We start from the raw sequence: 17,861 nt of genomic DNA, 5'->3' as shown, positions 1-17,861 counted from the left end.
CAAGTTTCAAGCCAAACTTTCTTTATATAAAGCAAAGAGAAACCAGATACCAGAAGCATTGAGATCAGAAGTCATACCACATTGTGCACAATGTTCTTAAACATGTATGCTTACCTGAACTATATTGCAGACGTGAAAAAACCAAAACATACTGCAAGTCCTCAGCAAATCAGGCAGTACCTGTGTTAAGAGAAATAGGGCTATAATTTCAGGTGAAAAACCTTTCATCAGAACTGCTTCACTCCAGAGAAAACGAGCCCAGCATATCCATTATCTCCCCATAATGAAGTTCCTATAATAATTCTGAGGAACGTTCTGAATATTTACTGTATATTGAACAACACCCAAAATGTACAACACTATCCAGTACACAGCAGCCTGGTTGATTGGGACCCCATCTATCTCCCTAAACAATTGCGTCCTCCATCATCTGTACACTGTGTACCATCCTGGTGAATCCCCTCTGCATTCCCTCCACTACAACCACATCTTTTCTATAGTGCAGCAACTAGAAAACTACACAAAAATCCAAGTACAGTCTACAAAATATGTTAGAAAGTTGCATCATAACATCATAACCTTTATATTCCATGACCAGACCCATGATTTACAGTATGGATCTGAAGCCTATGGTCCCTCTGTTCATCAACATTCTCAAGCATCTTATCCTGAGGGAAAGATTTACCTTAGTGTTGGATTGTTGGATACATTGATTTTTATCTTTTTTACCTTTCAGCATAGTTTTTCGTAAAAATGATAGAATGGCTTATCCTTATCCCCTTTCCCATCAGAACTGCCCCCTCCATCAACTCTTTTAAGTCAAGACTAAAGGCTTATCTATACGCCCAAATCTTTCCTGACGTCCTCTGAGTGAGGGCTACCTATATATATATATATATATATATATATATATATATATCTGTGTTTGTGTGTGTATATATATATATATATATATTCTTATACAACAAATGTATAAGCACTTTGGCCATACGATATATATACACATTGTATATTTTAAATATATATATATAATATAAATGTAGACTGTTTTGTTGTGATTCTTATAACAAATGTAATGCACTTTGGCCAACGAGAGTTGTTCTTTAAATGTGCTATTAAATAAATGTGACTTGACTTGACTTGACTTATTATATGATTCAATTGGAGATGCTTCATATGAGTTCACAACTTAATTTCAAACAACTCCTATAACATGTGCTGCCTTATTTAAAAGTGCACTGTGAGAAAATTGTGTTTAAACCCAACGGAAACAACATTATATTTTTTTGTTGTCAGTTTGTAGAATTTGTATCATTCAATTTTGAAACAGTTTTCAGAGTAAAATAAGAGCAACAATCAATGTGTGCGATCCAAGTAGTGGTAGCTACTAGCCCTAATTCACATTGACACTTAAAACCAGCAGAATTGAATGATGCACTATTCAAGATTCTGCTCAACTGCTCAGTGACTTTCACAAAGAAGCCTTTTGTAAGATAATATCTCATCCAGTGATCCTATGTTGTCTTACAACATGAATTCTTACTGAATAATTGGGAGATTTCTTTTTGCAGCCTTACCTGATGTACTGTATATAGCAGAAGTAAATTTACAGCCAGCTAAGTACTAATGCTGGCCTAAATTCTTTATGCACTGGCGCACTTCTATATTGAACACTAATTCTCTGGAGCCTGACATGATTTTGCAACAAGGAAATGAATCATTGAGAGTGGAAAATGGGAAGCTATTATTTTTTTTATCTTGTCACGCTAAAGAGCATACAAGTTTATTTTCTGTAGTTACATCTTTATATTGGATAAACTTGCTCCAATGTCTAAATAAGTTACTGGAATAAATTTAATTGTTTAAGCACCAAGAAACTTGAAACAAATTCTCAGTATACCATCATTCCCCACGTTTAGCATTGAAATAGACCAGAGGTTTTTTTTTTTTGGCCAATGTGAAACGATAAAGGTCTGCTTAATTATTATTACAACAGATTAGTCAGTTTAATACTGCAGTAATAATTTTATTATAACTTTATCAGAGATGAGATTTATCAATTGCTGTCATAATTTTGTCGGGTCATGTCTGGTTCCCCACCCAGAGCCATCACCCATGGTCCCCTGCATCAGATCTCAGCTTATCTGGATGTGGTAACCTATCTTACTGGCCTAAAGTTGCAAGCTGCATGCCTCTTGTGGGGTAGAATGGAGCCTTATTGCCAAATTAGCTCTCGCATCTTTTCTCCACTGGCAAAACTCCCTCCCTAGTGCTTGAAATAAACCCATTATCACAATGAATAATATGTAAAGCAAAATACCTTTGGTATCTTAGTATCTTAGCATCTTACTTTTTCTTACATTTCCCAAATCTTTAACCTATAATCCCCTTTGAAATCATTTAGGTCTTTGAACTTGGAACAGGTTATGCTCCAAGCTCCTATGTCTGATACCGAATCCAAGAGTTTATTCCTTGGGATAATTCTAGGAAGTCCCAGTCAGCCGGATGCATTCAAAGGACACTGTTTAGTTTAGTTTTAGAGATACAGGGTGGAAACGGGCCCTAAGGCCACTGAGTCTGCACCGACTAGCGATCCCTGTACGTTAGCACTATCCTGCACACACTAGTGTCAATTTAGCAAAACCAATTAACCTACAAACCTGTACACTTTTGAATGTGAGAGGAAACCGAAGCACCCGGAGAGAACCCACCGAGGTCACGGGGAGAACGTACAAACTTCGTACGGACAGTACCTGTACCCAGGATCGAACCCGGGTCTCTGGCACTGTAAGGCAGCAACTTTACCAATGTGCCATCCTAAAAAAAGACAGACACAAAAGGCTATGTGAATACAACGATGGAATAAATTGGCAGATTCAGCATCCTATATATGCCAATTAGAATAGAACTTCTACATTGGATATTGAAATGTGCATCGAAATATGGGACAATGCCATTTGAACAGCTCAACAGTTCTGGCTGGGAGCGCCAATAATAGCCACCAAGATTTGACCCAATTAATGTGTATTTAGGTCTGGTGCTGCAGAATTTAAAACAAAGGTTTCTTGCATTAAACATTGCATGTTTCTATGAACATTTTTATGTTAAAATAATGTCTTGAATGCCATTTAAAAATCAACGGTGTAACAGAATTCACATCAACAATGTTAAATTGATCTGGCGCAAATAAGCATAGCATACAGAAAAAAGATGCAGATCACAAGAACATGCAGTTTGATCCTTATTGATAATATTGTGACTTCCTGAAAGTAGTTGGTTTTAATAGAGCCTGACAAATATTCAAGGTTAATGAGAATGCATATTGCCATTGGATTTTGGTAATCTTCAGTAAAATCATATGTGATTGATTACAGTATGAGAACAAATTGGGTAAATAATTTTATGTTTCCCTCACAACATTAAAAAAAAATACACATGGTTCTATAGTTCATGGTGCCCTGTGTTTGCTGTATATTTTGTCTAACAATATAAAATGCGAACATTTCCTTAGATTAACGTCAATCTTCAGCATGATTTAGTCTTCCATATTACTAAAACTCTTCTCTTGTTTTTGTGTGTGTGTGTGTGTGTGTGTGTGTGTGTGTGTGTGTGTGTGTGTGTGTGTGTGTGTGTGTGTGTGTGTGTGTGTGTGTGTGTGTGTGTGTGTGTGTGTGTGTGGGTGTGTGTGTGTGTGTGTGTGTGTGTGTGTCATCTGGACACAATCTGGTTAATTCCTATTTTCTTTCAAAACGCCTTCCCATTTTCACACATCCTACTCACATTTTTCGTCTGGAGGTAATAAACATCTTCCCGTCGCATTTCCACCCATATTTCTGAATTTTTTGATCCTTGCAATTTAAAAAACAGCCCAGTCTCACCGATTTTTGGCAAACAAATCCGACTGATGTCATAATGTACTCGGAAGGCAGGACGGAACACTGCGGGAGGGAGGGACACACCAGCGCTTGCAGTGATCGAGGAGTGGCGGCGGCTGCTGGCCGCCCGGTGCCTGGTGGGGAGGCTGCTACCGCGGGCCAAGCCTGGAGACTGGGTCTGGGCTGGAGCCGAGCCTGGAGCTGGAGTGAGGGCTGAGACCAGAGCTTGGGATGGGCCATGTCTGGGGCTGAGAAAGAAGCCGCCGGTGGAACCAAGGACGAACATGTGTCCACATTCAGTGACGGTGAAGTCAGAACCTGCACTGGAGCCCAGGCGGCGGCTGAGCTGACGGCTGGAGGCTGCCGCTGGAACCCAGGATTAGTCTGTGTCTGGATTGGAGCCCAGATGGCAGCTGAGCTGATGGCTGGAGACTGCCACTGGAACCAAGGATGAGCCTGGGTCTACAGCCAGGGCCAGTTCGAGTACGAGAACCAGGCCCAGTTCTAGGCCCTGCCACTACTCTACGACCTGGGTAGGTCCTAGGGTGGGGAATGGGGGTGAGGGGAAGAAGATGCGGGATATGGCGAGGAGGGAGATGGGGAGGGGAATGGGGTGGTAGAGGGAGGGAGGTAGGGAGAGGGGATGTGGAGGATGGAGATGGGGAGGGGTGGAGGAAGGAGATGCCCCTTCCTGTCGACCCTCACTCCCACTCTCTCTACCCCCTCCCTCTAGGCTTCCTCACTATCTACCCTCACTCCCACCCTCTCTAATCCCCTCCCTCTCGACCTCCCTTCCTCTCTGCCCCTCTGCCTCTGTGCATAGAAAACATAGAAACATAGAAATTAGGTGCAGGAGTAGGCCATTCAGCCCTTCGAGCCTGCACCGCCATTCAATATGATCATGGCTGATCATCCAACTCAGTATCCCGTACCTGCCTTCTCTCCATGCCCCCTGATCCCCTTAGCCACAAGGGCCACATCTAACTCCCTCTTAAATATAGCCAATGAACTGGCCTCAACTACCCTCTGTGGCAGAGAGTTCCAGAGATTCACCACTCTCTGTGTGAAAAAGGTTCTTCTCATCTCGGTTTTAAAGGATTTCCCCCTTATCCTTAAGCTGTGACCCCTTGTCCTGGACTTCCCTAACATCGGGAACAATCTTCCTGCATCTAGGCTGTCCAACCCCTTAAGAATTTTGTAAGTTTCTATAAGATCCCCTCTCAATCTCCTAAATTCTAGAGAGTATAAACCAAGTCTATCCAGTCTTTCTTCATAAGACAGTCCTGACATCCAAGGAATCAGTCTGGTGAACCGTCTCTGCACTCCCTCTATGGCAACCCCCCCACCCTCTACCCTCCCGCTCTACTCCACTCTCTCTCCTGCTCTACCCCTTCCCCCTCCCTCTCTACCCCACTCCCTCTCCACCCCCATCCCCCTCCCCTCTCTCTCTACCCCATCTTCCTCTCTTCCCCCCTCCCTCTCTTCCCCCCTCCCTCTCTACCACTCCTCCCTCTCTACCACCCTTCCCTCTCTACCACCCTTCCCTCTCCAGGGATTGAAGAGGGAGGGTAAAGAGGAAGAGGAGGGAGTGCTGAGGGATGAGGTGAAATGAGCTGAGCCTGTGCAGTTGGGAGCTATGCAAGAGTGGTGCAATATTTCATTGGGGGAACGACTTGTGTTGGGGGAACAGGTGTGTGGTGGAATCTTGTGTTAGGGGAGCAGACTCAACAGGTCTGCACTTAGTCTAGCTATATAATAAAATTAAATATAAATGTATAAAATTACATATAAATTTGAAACAAAATCCCAAACCCAGTACTAAAACCCAATTCAGACCCAACCCAAATTTTGGGTATCAACAGTCAATCCAATGTTCTGTCATAGATGGATCCCTCTTCCACAAATCTTCTATGTCCTATATTTCTGCTCTTACTCCCTTTCACACCAAAATCAACAAGTTAGAGTTCAAGCGTTTTTCTTAAATGTGGGCATTCACTTCATCAAGCTTTTCTGTTACTTTCTCAAAATAAATAATTTAGGCTAGCCAAATAAATGCATAATCTTAATTAACAGAAGTAGCTGGAAAAGATTGGTCCTCAAGCACCCCTGCATATGTCCTTTAGCTGGATTCATTGATCTTCAACAACCACAACAATCTTCTTTCAGGCATCCTTTTGATAATCATCTACTTAAATTTTAGCTGGACCTGAGTTTGACCCCGACTATGGGTACTGCCTGTGCAGAGTCTATACGTTCTCCCTATGACAGCATAGGTTTTCTCTGGGTGCTCCGGTTTCTTCTCACACTCCAAAAATGGAGGTTAATTGCTTTCGGTAAATTGTAAAATCGAACCTGTTATTGTACGGGGTGATCGCTGACTGGTGCGGACTTGGTGGGCTGAAAGGCCTACTTCCATGGTGCATCTCCAAAGTCTAAAGTAAGCCCTTTGCCCCACCTTCTCCATGTTAACTATGTTGACATTCTGGTCTAGTTCCATTTGCCCACATTTGGCTCCTATGTTTCTAATCTATACATGTATTTGAACAAATCCTTTTGGAAAATCGTTAATATATCTGTTTCTATAGCTTCCTCTGGCGGATCACATTGAATGGCGGTGCCCTCTCATCCTTCTAAACTCCAGAGTGTACAAGCCCAACTGCACCATTCTCTCAGCATATGACAGTACCGCCATCCCGGGAATTAACCTTGTAAACCTACACTGCACTCCCTCAATAGCAAGAATGTCCTTCCTCAAATTAGGGGACCAAAACTGCACACAATACTCCAGGTGTGGTCTCACGAGGGCTCTGTACAACTGCAGAAGGACTTCTTTGCTCCTATATTCGATTCCTTTTGTTATAAAGGCCAACATGCCATTCGCTTTCTTCACTGCCTGCTGTACCTGCATGCTTACTTTCATAGACTGATGTATAAGGACCTCCATATCCTGTTTTACTCCTTTTCCCAAATTGATGCCATTTAGATATAATCTGCCTTCCTGTTTTTGCTACCAAAGTAAATAACATCACATATATCTGCATTAAACTTCCTCTGCCATGCATCTGCCATCTCCCCCAACCTGTTCAAGTCACCCTGCATTCTCATAGCATCCATCTCACCGTTCACACTGCCACCCAGCTTTGTGTCATCTGCAAATTTGCTAATGTTACTTTGAATCCCTTCATCCAAATCATTGATGTATATTGTAAATAGCTGCGGTCCCAGCGACACTTGTGGTATCCCACTAGTCACTGCCTGCCATTCTGAAAGGGACCCATTAATCACTACTCTTTGTTTCCTGTCTGCCACCCACTTCTCTATCCGTGTCAGCACTCTACCCCCAATACCATGTGCCCTAATTTTGCCCACTAATCACCTATGTGGGACCTTATCAAATGCTTTCTGAAGGTCCAGGTACACTATATCCACTGGCTCTCCCTTGTCCATTTTCCAAGTTACATCTTCTAAAAATTCCAGAAGATTAGTCAAGCATGATTTCCCCTTTGTAAATCCATGCTGACTTGGACCGATCCTGTTACTGCTATCAAAATGTGCGGCTATCTTAGCTTTTATAATTGACTCCAACATCTTCCCCACCACTGATCAGGCTAACTGGTCTATAATTCCCCATTTTCTCTCTCCCACCTTTCTTAAAAAGTGGGATAACATTAGCTACCCTCCAATCCACAGGAACTGATGCTGAGTCTATAGGACATTGGAAAATGATCACCAATGCATCCACGATTTCTAGAGCCACTTCCTTAAGTACCCTGGGATGCAGACCATCAGGCCCTGAGGATTTATCAGCCTTCAGTCCCATCAGTCTATCCAACACCATTTCCTGCCTAATGTGGATTTCCTTCAGTTCCTCGGTCACCCCAGATCATCTGGCCACTACTATATCAGGAAGTTTGTTTGTATCCTCCTTAGTGAAGACAGATCCAAAGTACCTGTTCAACTCATCTGCCATTTCCTTGTTCCCCATAATAAATTCACCTTTTTTGGTCTTAAATAATTTTTTCCTCTACACATACCTAAAGAAGCTTTTACTATCCTGCTTTATATTCTTGGCTAGCTGAACTTTGTACCTCATCTTTCTCCCCGTATTGTCTTTTTGGTTATCTTCTGTTGTTCCTTAAACATTACCCAATCCTCATGCTTCCCGCTCATCTTTGCTACATTGTACTTCTTTGCTTTAATTTTTATACTGTCCCTGACGTCCCTTGTCAGACATGGTCATCCCTTTCACCCCTTGGAATCTTTCTTCCTCCTAGGAATGAACTGATCCTGCACCTTCTGTATTATTGCTTGAAACACCTGCCATTTTGTTCCACTGTCATCCGTGCTAGTGTATCTTTCCAGTCAACTTTGGCCAGCTCGTCCCTCATGGCCCCATAGTCCCCTGTATTCAACTGCAACACTGACACCTCTGATCTACTCTTCTCCCTCACCAATTGTAGATTAAACCTGACCATAATTATAGGAAGGATGTCAACAAAATAGAGAGAGTACAGAGGAGATTTACCAGAATGTTGCCTGGGTTTCAGCAACTAAGTTACAGAGAAAGGTTGAATAAGGTAGGTCTTTATTCTTTGGAGCGCAGAAGGTTAATGGGGAACTTGATAGAGGTCTTTAAAATGATGAGAGGGATGGACAGAGTTAACGTGGATAAGCTTTTCCCATTGAGAGTACGGAAGATTCAAACAAGAGGACATAACTTCAGAATTAAGGGACAGAAGTTTAGGGGTAACATGAGGGGGGACTTCTTTACTCAGGGAGTGGTAGCTGTGTGGAATGAGCTTCCAGTCGAAGTGGTGGAGGCAGGTTCGATTTTATCATTTAAAAATAAATTGGATAGGTATATGGATGGGGAAAGGAATGGAGGGTTATGGTCTGAGAGCAGGGACTAGGGGAACATAAGTGTTTGGCATGGACTTGTAGGGCCGAGATGGCCTGTATCCGTGCTGTAATTGTTATATGGTTATATGGTTATACGGTTATATTATGGCTACTGCCTCCTAATGGCTCATTAAACTCGAGGTCTTTTATCAAACCCGGTTCATTACATATGGGGTACATTCTGATGAAATCTTGTTAATTCTGGCCAAATTGGAGAGGCCAGGACACTAAAATTTAGTAAAGTCTACTGGGCCGCTAGGCCACTTGGTCAATTTAAATGAGTCTTCAGCAGAAATAGGATGCTGCAGAATGGTGACAGTTTGTCTAGAGCCTATATTAGAGCTGCAGGAAGAGAATGGAACATTTGCAGAATCTGACAATTAGGTGCAGATTGCATAGAATAGATTGGATGACCGCAAACCAGACATACAAATTGTAAATAAAGTTGCAAAGCTTTACTTTGCTGGATTTTGATTGGAATGAGCCTTGTCTGCTTTTCTTGAATATCAAGGCACATGTTGCGATGTTTTCTTCCTATTAGAAGCACCGTTTGAATACAATGTATTAGTCACTGTACTATTGGGTTGGGGAAATGTCTATCATGTACTGAGTTAATCGATATCTGTTATTCAACTGTAAAGAGACCAGCCCCATGTGGTTCGGCCCCTCAAGTTTCGGGGACCTATGAAAGGCCGCTCCCACAAGGTCCTGTGTCGATCTTCTGGGAGAATGCTTGGGACTGCGCTACCTTCTTGAGTGTCTCTGCTTGAACTAAAGGCTAAAGAGGGCTTTCCAGGCAGATACAAGGATTGAACCCGCGGTGGTTAGGTATAGTAGTGGGAACTGTAATTGTGTTTTGTCAAAATAAAGATTAGTTGCACAAGTGCTTGACTCCGTGATTTTTGACTGAAACTAGACTGGGGGAAGCTTAGAATGAGCTATTTACATTGGGGGCTCATCCGGTATCTCAACAGAACCCCAAGCACAAGTTTGCGATCAGGGGTGTTGAGCTGTTTTGATCGCGTGCAGAAATCAGGCCCATTGTGCGGTTTTTGCATTGATTTTCAGCACTTCGCTAGTCGGAGTGGATTGATCATTCACGGGCTTGGGAAAGGGTCCAATCGAGATTGTTAGAACAGAGTCTTGCAAACACAGGGGTGTGGTTAGCACTCCTTTGGGTTCGGGGCCCATAAAAAAGGGCGAGGAGTGGACCAAAACTTGATCATAGTTGGCAGACTACAGCTGCTTTGACAAAAGCCTGACATGCAATGGCTGGCCCATTGTCCAGATCTGGTATCCAATTGGTGGGGTATTGAAACACAGGTCTGGTCTACGTATTGATCTATCTTTGCTTGAAGTGCTGATTGGAAAGGTGCATTTCGAAAATCAGCATCGACTGCCAGTGCGAAGAGGCTAAGCGCTGAACCCCCGGTGCCCAGCATAGAAGAGTGTCTGCGTGAAGATATCTGAGTCTCTCCCCGGAGTGGCGAATGAGGAATCTCGTAAAGGCACTGGGTTTGGTGGCTAGAGTATAGATTAGCCGGGAATATTCTAGTCCATTCGAGACTTCATTGGGCAATTTGAATTTGAGAGCCCGCGTATGTGGAGGGATACGTGCCAAAATTAGTTGGTCCAAGAATGAGTCTAGATTTGCAGAATTAAATTTCTAAATACAGAATTTCACATTGAAGTTCTGCCCGTAGGGTAGAATTTGAATTCTGTGCAGATAGAATTTTCGGAGTTTGTGCATGTTTGAGATCGATTCCGAATAGCGGCTGATCAACAGTGAATAGTAACCCTCTGATTGATTGTTGATTAGTACCTGGTAGTGAAGAGTAACTGAGAGATGGGAACCTGGTTTACTTGGTGAAAAGGACCCGGATGTGAAAGGTACCCCTAATTCTGTGGAACTTAGAGAGAAGGGATAGAGGTCCCCCTATAGAAATCCCGTCTTAGCAGGAGGAAAATAACATTTAGAAGGAAAAGTAGTCATTTTAGAAGCATTATCCCTCAGCAAAGAGTACCCTAGGAAGGGGAAAATCTTCGGTATCAGAAGGAGAGGTTCACTGATTGATAACAGCATGAAACGACATTGAGATTGAGTGTTTGTAAACTGTGCGCTAGCGTGTTAAATTCTTGTTGTAAATTGTATAAATCCAGCATTGTCTTTTTTAGCATCGTTATTGGATCCGAATTGTATAAATATTTTGTGTGCGTAAAAAGACTTAGAGTGTATTAAGATTTAGAAAGTTAAGATTTAGATTGTGTTATGTTCGCCACTCCGGGGAGACACTATTTGTATTGCTTGTGTGAGTGCTTAAGGATATTTGGGTATTAGATAATTGAAGTAAAAGTGTATTTGAATTAAATATTTGTAATTGTTTAGATTGTAGTATTGGTAGAATCTGATTTGTGGTGGTTGGATCAGGGTTCGTATTCTTTCATTCGCTGTGTCGGGGGAGGAGTCGTTCTGTTGACTGAGTATGCCACGAGGAGGATTTATTAGTCTGATTTATCGGCACAATAAGTGGATGCTTGTCGTTTATATTGGGGTGTGTCTGGGGTTTCTTGTAATCGGGGGAATAATTTTTTTTTTGATTATAGTCTTACTGGCGTGGTTTGGATTTATTCGTCTGTGCAAACTTAAAAGTGGTTTGAATGGGAGAGATTGCTGCTTGGGAGAGATTGTGATTAAGAGTTGGGAAACCGGAGATCCTTTGTTTGAAAGTTGAGAGTTGAATGAAGTGATTGTGATCTAACTGCAAAGAAAGTTGGGAGAGCGACTGAATACGAGCGATTGATTTGAATAATTGAATAGGAGCGATTGAGTGGGTGATTGAATAATGGTTGGAAGGGAAAAATTATGTGATAAGTGTGAATCTGAGGGACGATTAGTCATTGTGTGGGAGCGATTTCATTGACCTTGGATCTGAAAGGAAGGAGTGAGTTTGATTAGGTGTGTGTGTCTGGAATTTTATTTTGTATTGTGACTATTGTGCAGAATAATGGGGAATGTCTCAGAGAGGACCTATCAAATAGACCCAAAAACCTGATAGGAATAATTTGTGAGAAGCTTCCGCATGAAGCAGAAGATTAAGAGGATTATCTGGAAAATTAAATGGAGTTTTGAGGAGCGAACTTTGGCCGCTGAGTGGACTAAAATCTGTAGTAGGTATAACCTACATAGAGACAATTGTTAGATGATATGGAAACAGTGAGGAAGGGAATGAGCTCATTAGAATATGGAAAATGTTCTTCACTAAAAGCAAAATAACTAAAGAGATTGTTCTGCTTTCTACTCAAAGAATAGCAGCATTCAAATTAGGGATTAGAGGGGAACATGAGAGAACTGGTCCTTCTCTGGGCATTCCGGAACTGGGGAAGGAAGATAGTGGAAGCCAACAGCAGTAGTAGTAGCAGGAGAGAACACCGGCTTCTAAAAGAGAAATGACTAAGATGATTCTTAAAGGGGAGGTGCCGACTAAAATCAAACTTATTAAATTTAGTAAGAGTGCAGCAGTATCTGTGGACCTCGAAGGGAGAGAAGCTCACCATATGCCAGGGTGGGTAGAATTTTTCGGAATGGTGCCACAGCATTCCTACAGCACTCTCGTGTTCTCAGTTCAGAGACACCATGCGCAGCTTCCGAGCAGGGCGTGCGGCAGGATTCAGTGCCATCATCGACTCCTCCCACTAAATTCAAATCCAAAGTAGAAAAATCAGGGAAGGACTCTCTAGATCCTATTATTGCTCAACCAGTGGAGTAAGTATGGGAGATCAAGGAGCTAGAAGGTAGGTGTGGGTACCAAAATTAATTAGGAAATCCAGTGGGAAAGTGAAAGAATCCTTCCTGAAGTACAGAAACAGAACAAGTAGCTTTTCTGAGGGTGAGACAACAGGAGGATACGAAGTGGTTGATCCTGACATTGATAGTATTATTAGGTCGGAGCAATTTCCCGACAATGTGGGTATAGAACGGATTCCCCGTCGGCAATTCCCTTGTAGGAAGCTGCCTATCCACCTTTGGCATTAGGTCCCGCAGTAGGCGTAAATGATCCCCGGGCCACAGACGTCCACACTTTAATGCAACCTGGTCCGACGGCAGCTCAGAGACCCGTATTAAGAATCCAGAAACGGGAAATAAATTTGGAGGAAGATAAGGAGGAGGAGGATCTTAAAGCTTGGATAGACCTGCCATTCTGAGAGCCGACTTTTCCTCGGTTTGGTTGGAGAGGGTAGAGAGCTGTTAGACATGATTGGAGCCGACCGTGCCCTGTGTGGAGCCAATCATGCCCAATACCGAGAAGGAAGGCGGCAAAGAAGAGGGCCACGGGGTTTCAGAAATCAGTGGATCCCGAGAGGTTACCGGGACACCTGGGACCCCGAAGGTAGAGGAAGAGTTTACTGGCCAGGAAATCAAGGGCAGGAACATTCTGGCAACCAAACACATTCCGCTAGCCCTGACCTGCCAGTTAATACAACATATGAAATCTGAAGGCATCCTCACATGGCCCAAAAATACCAATCAAAACCAAAAGGAACATCACCCCCTTCCAAATCCTAGGAGGAGACACAAAGAATCTAATTGGGATCGAGAAACCTTACTAAAATAAAGGACTACGAAAAGGGAAACATAGTAAATGGTGACAACGAGAATGGGAACTAAAGGGTTTGCCCCACTTGGGCGACCTAATCCACGAGTTAACAAGTGTGTCTTCGACCTTCAAGCTCGAGGGCACTCGCCTGGAAAGCCTCGAGCTGGATCGACCGTCCGCGTTGAAACTGCGAGTTCGATCGATCGACCGACCGCACACACACACACACACACACAAACACACACGCACACACACACACACACTCACACACACACACAAATACATCGCAAAGGTGGGGGCCAGGGAAAGCGGGGGAGCGCTGTCTGAAATTCACACCCACGGTAAAGAGGAAGGTAAAACGGCTGCACAGTAACGGTAAGACCTTTAGAGTGTGCGGAGGGGGTTGGGGAGAAGTGGGAGAAGGGGAGAGAAGGGGAGAGAGGGGGAGAGAAGGGGGGGAGAAAGAGGGAGAAGGAGTGGAGACACTTTTAAGAAGGATAATAAAGTTTAGCGGGCAATTTACCTACCGGTAGGTTTTCCTTGGTCCTGAAAACTCCAATGAGCCAATTAAAATGCTCGGTCAGCGAAGGAGATTGCCTACGGCTGCCCTCAACTGCCTGTAAGTAAATAGTGACCCCACTCCTCTGCACTACGAGTGAAAAAGACCCATGCCGCCCGAATTTTACTTGCAGAAAATGTGTCAATATTTTCCGCGACCTTGCTGAGGCCACGATTGTTCGGAAACTTCCCTCGAGCATGAAGGAGAGTTCCAGCAACCTCATAGGACCTCCTAGGACCACATGTTGACCATGCTGTGAGATTGAAGGTCAAAAACATTCTTCGAAACTCGCAGATTAGGTCACCCAAGTGGGACAGCACCTTAAGGAGAACTGAAATGGCATTAGGGAGAGAAGAAACACACTTATTGTGCAGGAGGTATGGTAGTGGGGAAAGGAGCTATTGCACTAAGTTTATGCTTGCAGGGCAGTATAGTTGACAACATACTACCTGGGGAGTGAGGTAAAGAATATACAAACCCCTTGAGAATGGGCAGATGACAGCACAGGTAATGTAGCTCCCCAGAAATGAATCAACAACAAAGAGGAAATTATACTGTCCTGTCCCTTTAAGAAAAATCTGGGACGGGCCAACATATAGAGAAAGCTGCTCCTCAGTATCCCTACTCCTTTGAAACTGACATCAAGGAAGAAGAAGAAGATACCTACCCTGGTGCCCAACTTTAACATCATCTAGCTTTTGACACCAGTGAAGGAAAGGAAAGTAACACTCTCCAATGTTTCCTAAAGAAACAACACCAACAACCTATGATGAATATTGGGGCAATCTCCACATTACAGAACTAAATTTGAATTTGAAAATGACATTCCTCTGTGGTTTGAGGTAAATCACCTACTTTGAGCCTAATTTATGATTATGAGACCTAAATTTATAAAATTTTGAAATCGGTTTCTAAATTCTAGATAATGAATTGGAGGGACTTTAAAGTTTGAGATTTAGAACTGACTTGTGAGATTTGGCTTAGGAATATTTGGAGTTTGATTATTAATTGGTATTGTTATTGTCTCATCCCCAGACAGGCAGCCAAAGATGGAACTTGGGAAGATCTGGTAAAATGGAAATTATTCAGGGAACATGAGAGTTGGAATTGGAAATAGTCAAAAGAGGAACTGTAAGCAACAAGACTTCCCTTTGGGAGACCATCTAGAATATTACTCAGTGGATAGGAAACTAATATAAGAGAGAACCCCTATGGACTAAGAGACGAGCCAACATACTGAGGAAAAGGTACTGGAGGAAAAGTCTATTGAATTAGAAGGGGAAACTTAAATGGATGTTGAGATATCAGCATCGATATATTTGACCGGTGAATTTAAATTTGTTTAACCCTTGATAGCAAAGCGACTTCTATTATCAAGGTGGAAAGAAATTGTCCCTAGATTTGGCATTCTTAATTGGATTTATGATAAAACTGACAGCATATGGAAATTGATTCATTAAATTTGAACAGCTAGGGATTCCACAGGAATCAGAATGGATTGTGTTATTGGCCACAATGCTGTGGAATGAGAAGGAGGAGATGGACACTGAAACTTAAAATATTAAATTGGCTGAGACTGGATTTGGTTAAATTGTAACATTCATCAGGTTTGCTTTAAATAAGAGTCATGCCTGTCGTGAAATCTGGACTGAATTTATATAAAAAACCATCATCAGATATACATATTATAATATTGTGTGAATAGGGAGAGAGCTGATTAGTGTTGATTCTAGGAGAGATAGTAAAGAGTATATTATAGAACAGAATAGTATTAGGAGTACAGTGATGGAGCAGAATATAGTAGAGATAGTGATAGTGAAATGGAAAAGGGATAGTATTGCAGAATGTGTGGGAAAGCATTGGTGCATGAATGGTAACTTGCTTTGTCCCAAACTTTTCATGAAATATAGGTTATAGGTTCAACTATGGAAAGGGATGGAAGAATGGGCAACATCACAGATGGAGGGAATTCGCGCCCACGAAAACTCGGGAGGTGAAGATTCATCAGATGCAAATTGTGAAGCTAAGCCCACGAAAACTGGGGAAGCTTGCCAAGATTCTGGGAAGAAACAGCATCGTATTGTTGTTGTTATTAGATGGAGAAGGTAATAGACACACATATGTATATCTGGTTATCTGATTACCTACCTATTTTGTTATCGTAAATTATGGTTTATCATATATGATAAAAGGAAGGAATGTTCTTCTTCTGCTTCGTGTGGCCTGCGCAGCCTAAAGTTGTTGGAAAACTTGTTCTATTTGATCTTCTGTTTGTGCACATCGAGTTGATTGCATTAGTCAAAACAGGGCGGACCACGTGAAGGTTGCAATTTTCCACCCCAAAGGAATGTTAATTCTAGCAAATTGGAGAGCCAGGACACTAAAATTGAGTAAAGGCTTCTGGGCTGCTGGGCCACTTGGTCAATTTAAATGTGTCTTCTGCAAAAATAGGAAAAACTGCGGACTGGTGACATTTTGTCTAGAGCCTAGATTCGAGCTGCAGGAAGAGAATGGAACATCTGCAGAATCTGAAAATTAGGTGCAAATTGGATGACTGCAAACCAGACATACACATTGTAAATAATGTTGCAAAGCTTTACTTTGCTTGATGTTGATTGGATTAAATATTGAGCCTCGTCTGATTTTCTTGAATATCAAGGCACATGTTGCGATGTTTGCTTCCTTTTAGAAGCACCGTTTGAATACAATGTATTAGTCACTGTATTATTGGGTTGGGGAAATGTTTATCATGTACTGGGTTAATCAATATCTGTTATTGGACTGTAAAGAGACCACCCCCATGTGGTTCGGGCCCTCCAGGTTTGAGGACCTATAAAAGTCTGCTCCCACAAGGCCCTGTGTTGATCTTCTGGAAGAACGCTTGGGACTGCGTGACCTTCTGGAGTGTCTCTGCATGAACGAGGCTAAAGGGGGCTTGGCCAGGCAGATACAAGGCTCAAATCTGCGGTGGTTAGGTATAGTAGTGGGAACTGTAATTGTGTTTTGTCAAAATAAAGATTAGTTAAGCAAGTGGTTTTTGACTGAAACTAGACTGGGGGAAGTTTAGAACAAGCTATTTACGATCTCACTAATGATTTGTACAGTTGCATCATGATGACCCAAAACCCTTCCTAATGTAGACAATCATGGAAAACATCTTTTTCATGACCCTGTACATCTGACGTTCCACTTTCAGGGAACCATGCACCTGTCTCTTTAGTACATACAACCCTCCAGACCTTCTGTGTAAGTCATGTCCCAGTTTGACAGATCAATGTGCAACGCTTCACACTTGTTAGAGTTTAATTTGCCAATTCTTGGCCCAACTGATCTTTACACTTCACTTATCAAATGCTGCCTTGTTGTCAAGGAAGAAATTCTAAACTTGTGGGGAAGTCAGCTCTGTGCTCCATATCTGGACCAATGCTGTGACGGGGAAACCAAAATTGAGAATGATTATGCAGGGTGTGAACCAGCATCTGCAGTCATTCCTGCTTGGTAACACTGCCAATTACTTTCCATCAACTAACTGATGACAGAGAGAAGTTTGATTGAAGTTGTCCTTTTTTTGTGAAATGTATATACCTAGGCATTTTTCCATATTGTCAGGTAGATGCCAATCTTTTTACTGTACTAAGATAGTGTAGGGAATGGTGTTGCAAGTTCTGAAGGGCACTACATGAGCATTTTATGTAATTATCATCAAATGAAAGGTTATGTTTGGCAAATTTATTGGAATTATATAAGGACAGATAAAGGAGAAACAGCTGGAATAACATATTTGAGTTTCACCATTTTGAACTTAACAAGAGATATATTTTCATTGAAGATAGTTCAGCGAATGTTCACAAAGAAGATTCTTTCAATGAAGGGTTTTGTTTTGAGAAAGGATTGAAAGTTGGTGCCTCTACACAATGGAATTTAGTAGAATAA

This window comes from Leucoraja erinacea, chromosome 12 (assembly GCF_028641065.1).
Source record: "Leucoraja erinacea ecotype New England chromosome 12, Leri_hhj_1, whole genome shotgun sequence".
Lineage (NCBI taxonomy): Eukaryota > Metazoa > Chordata > Chondrichthyes > Rajiformes > Rajidae > Leucoraja > Leucoraja erinaceus.
The sequence above is the reverse complement of the archived record's forward strand: the minus strand, read 5'-3'. Positions refer to the sequence as shown.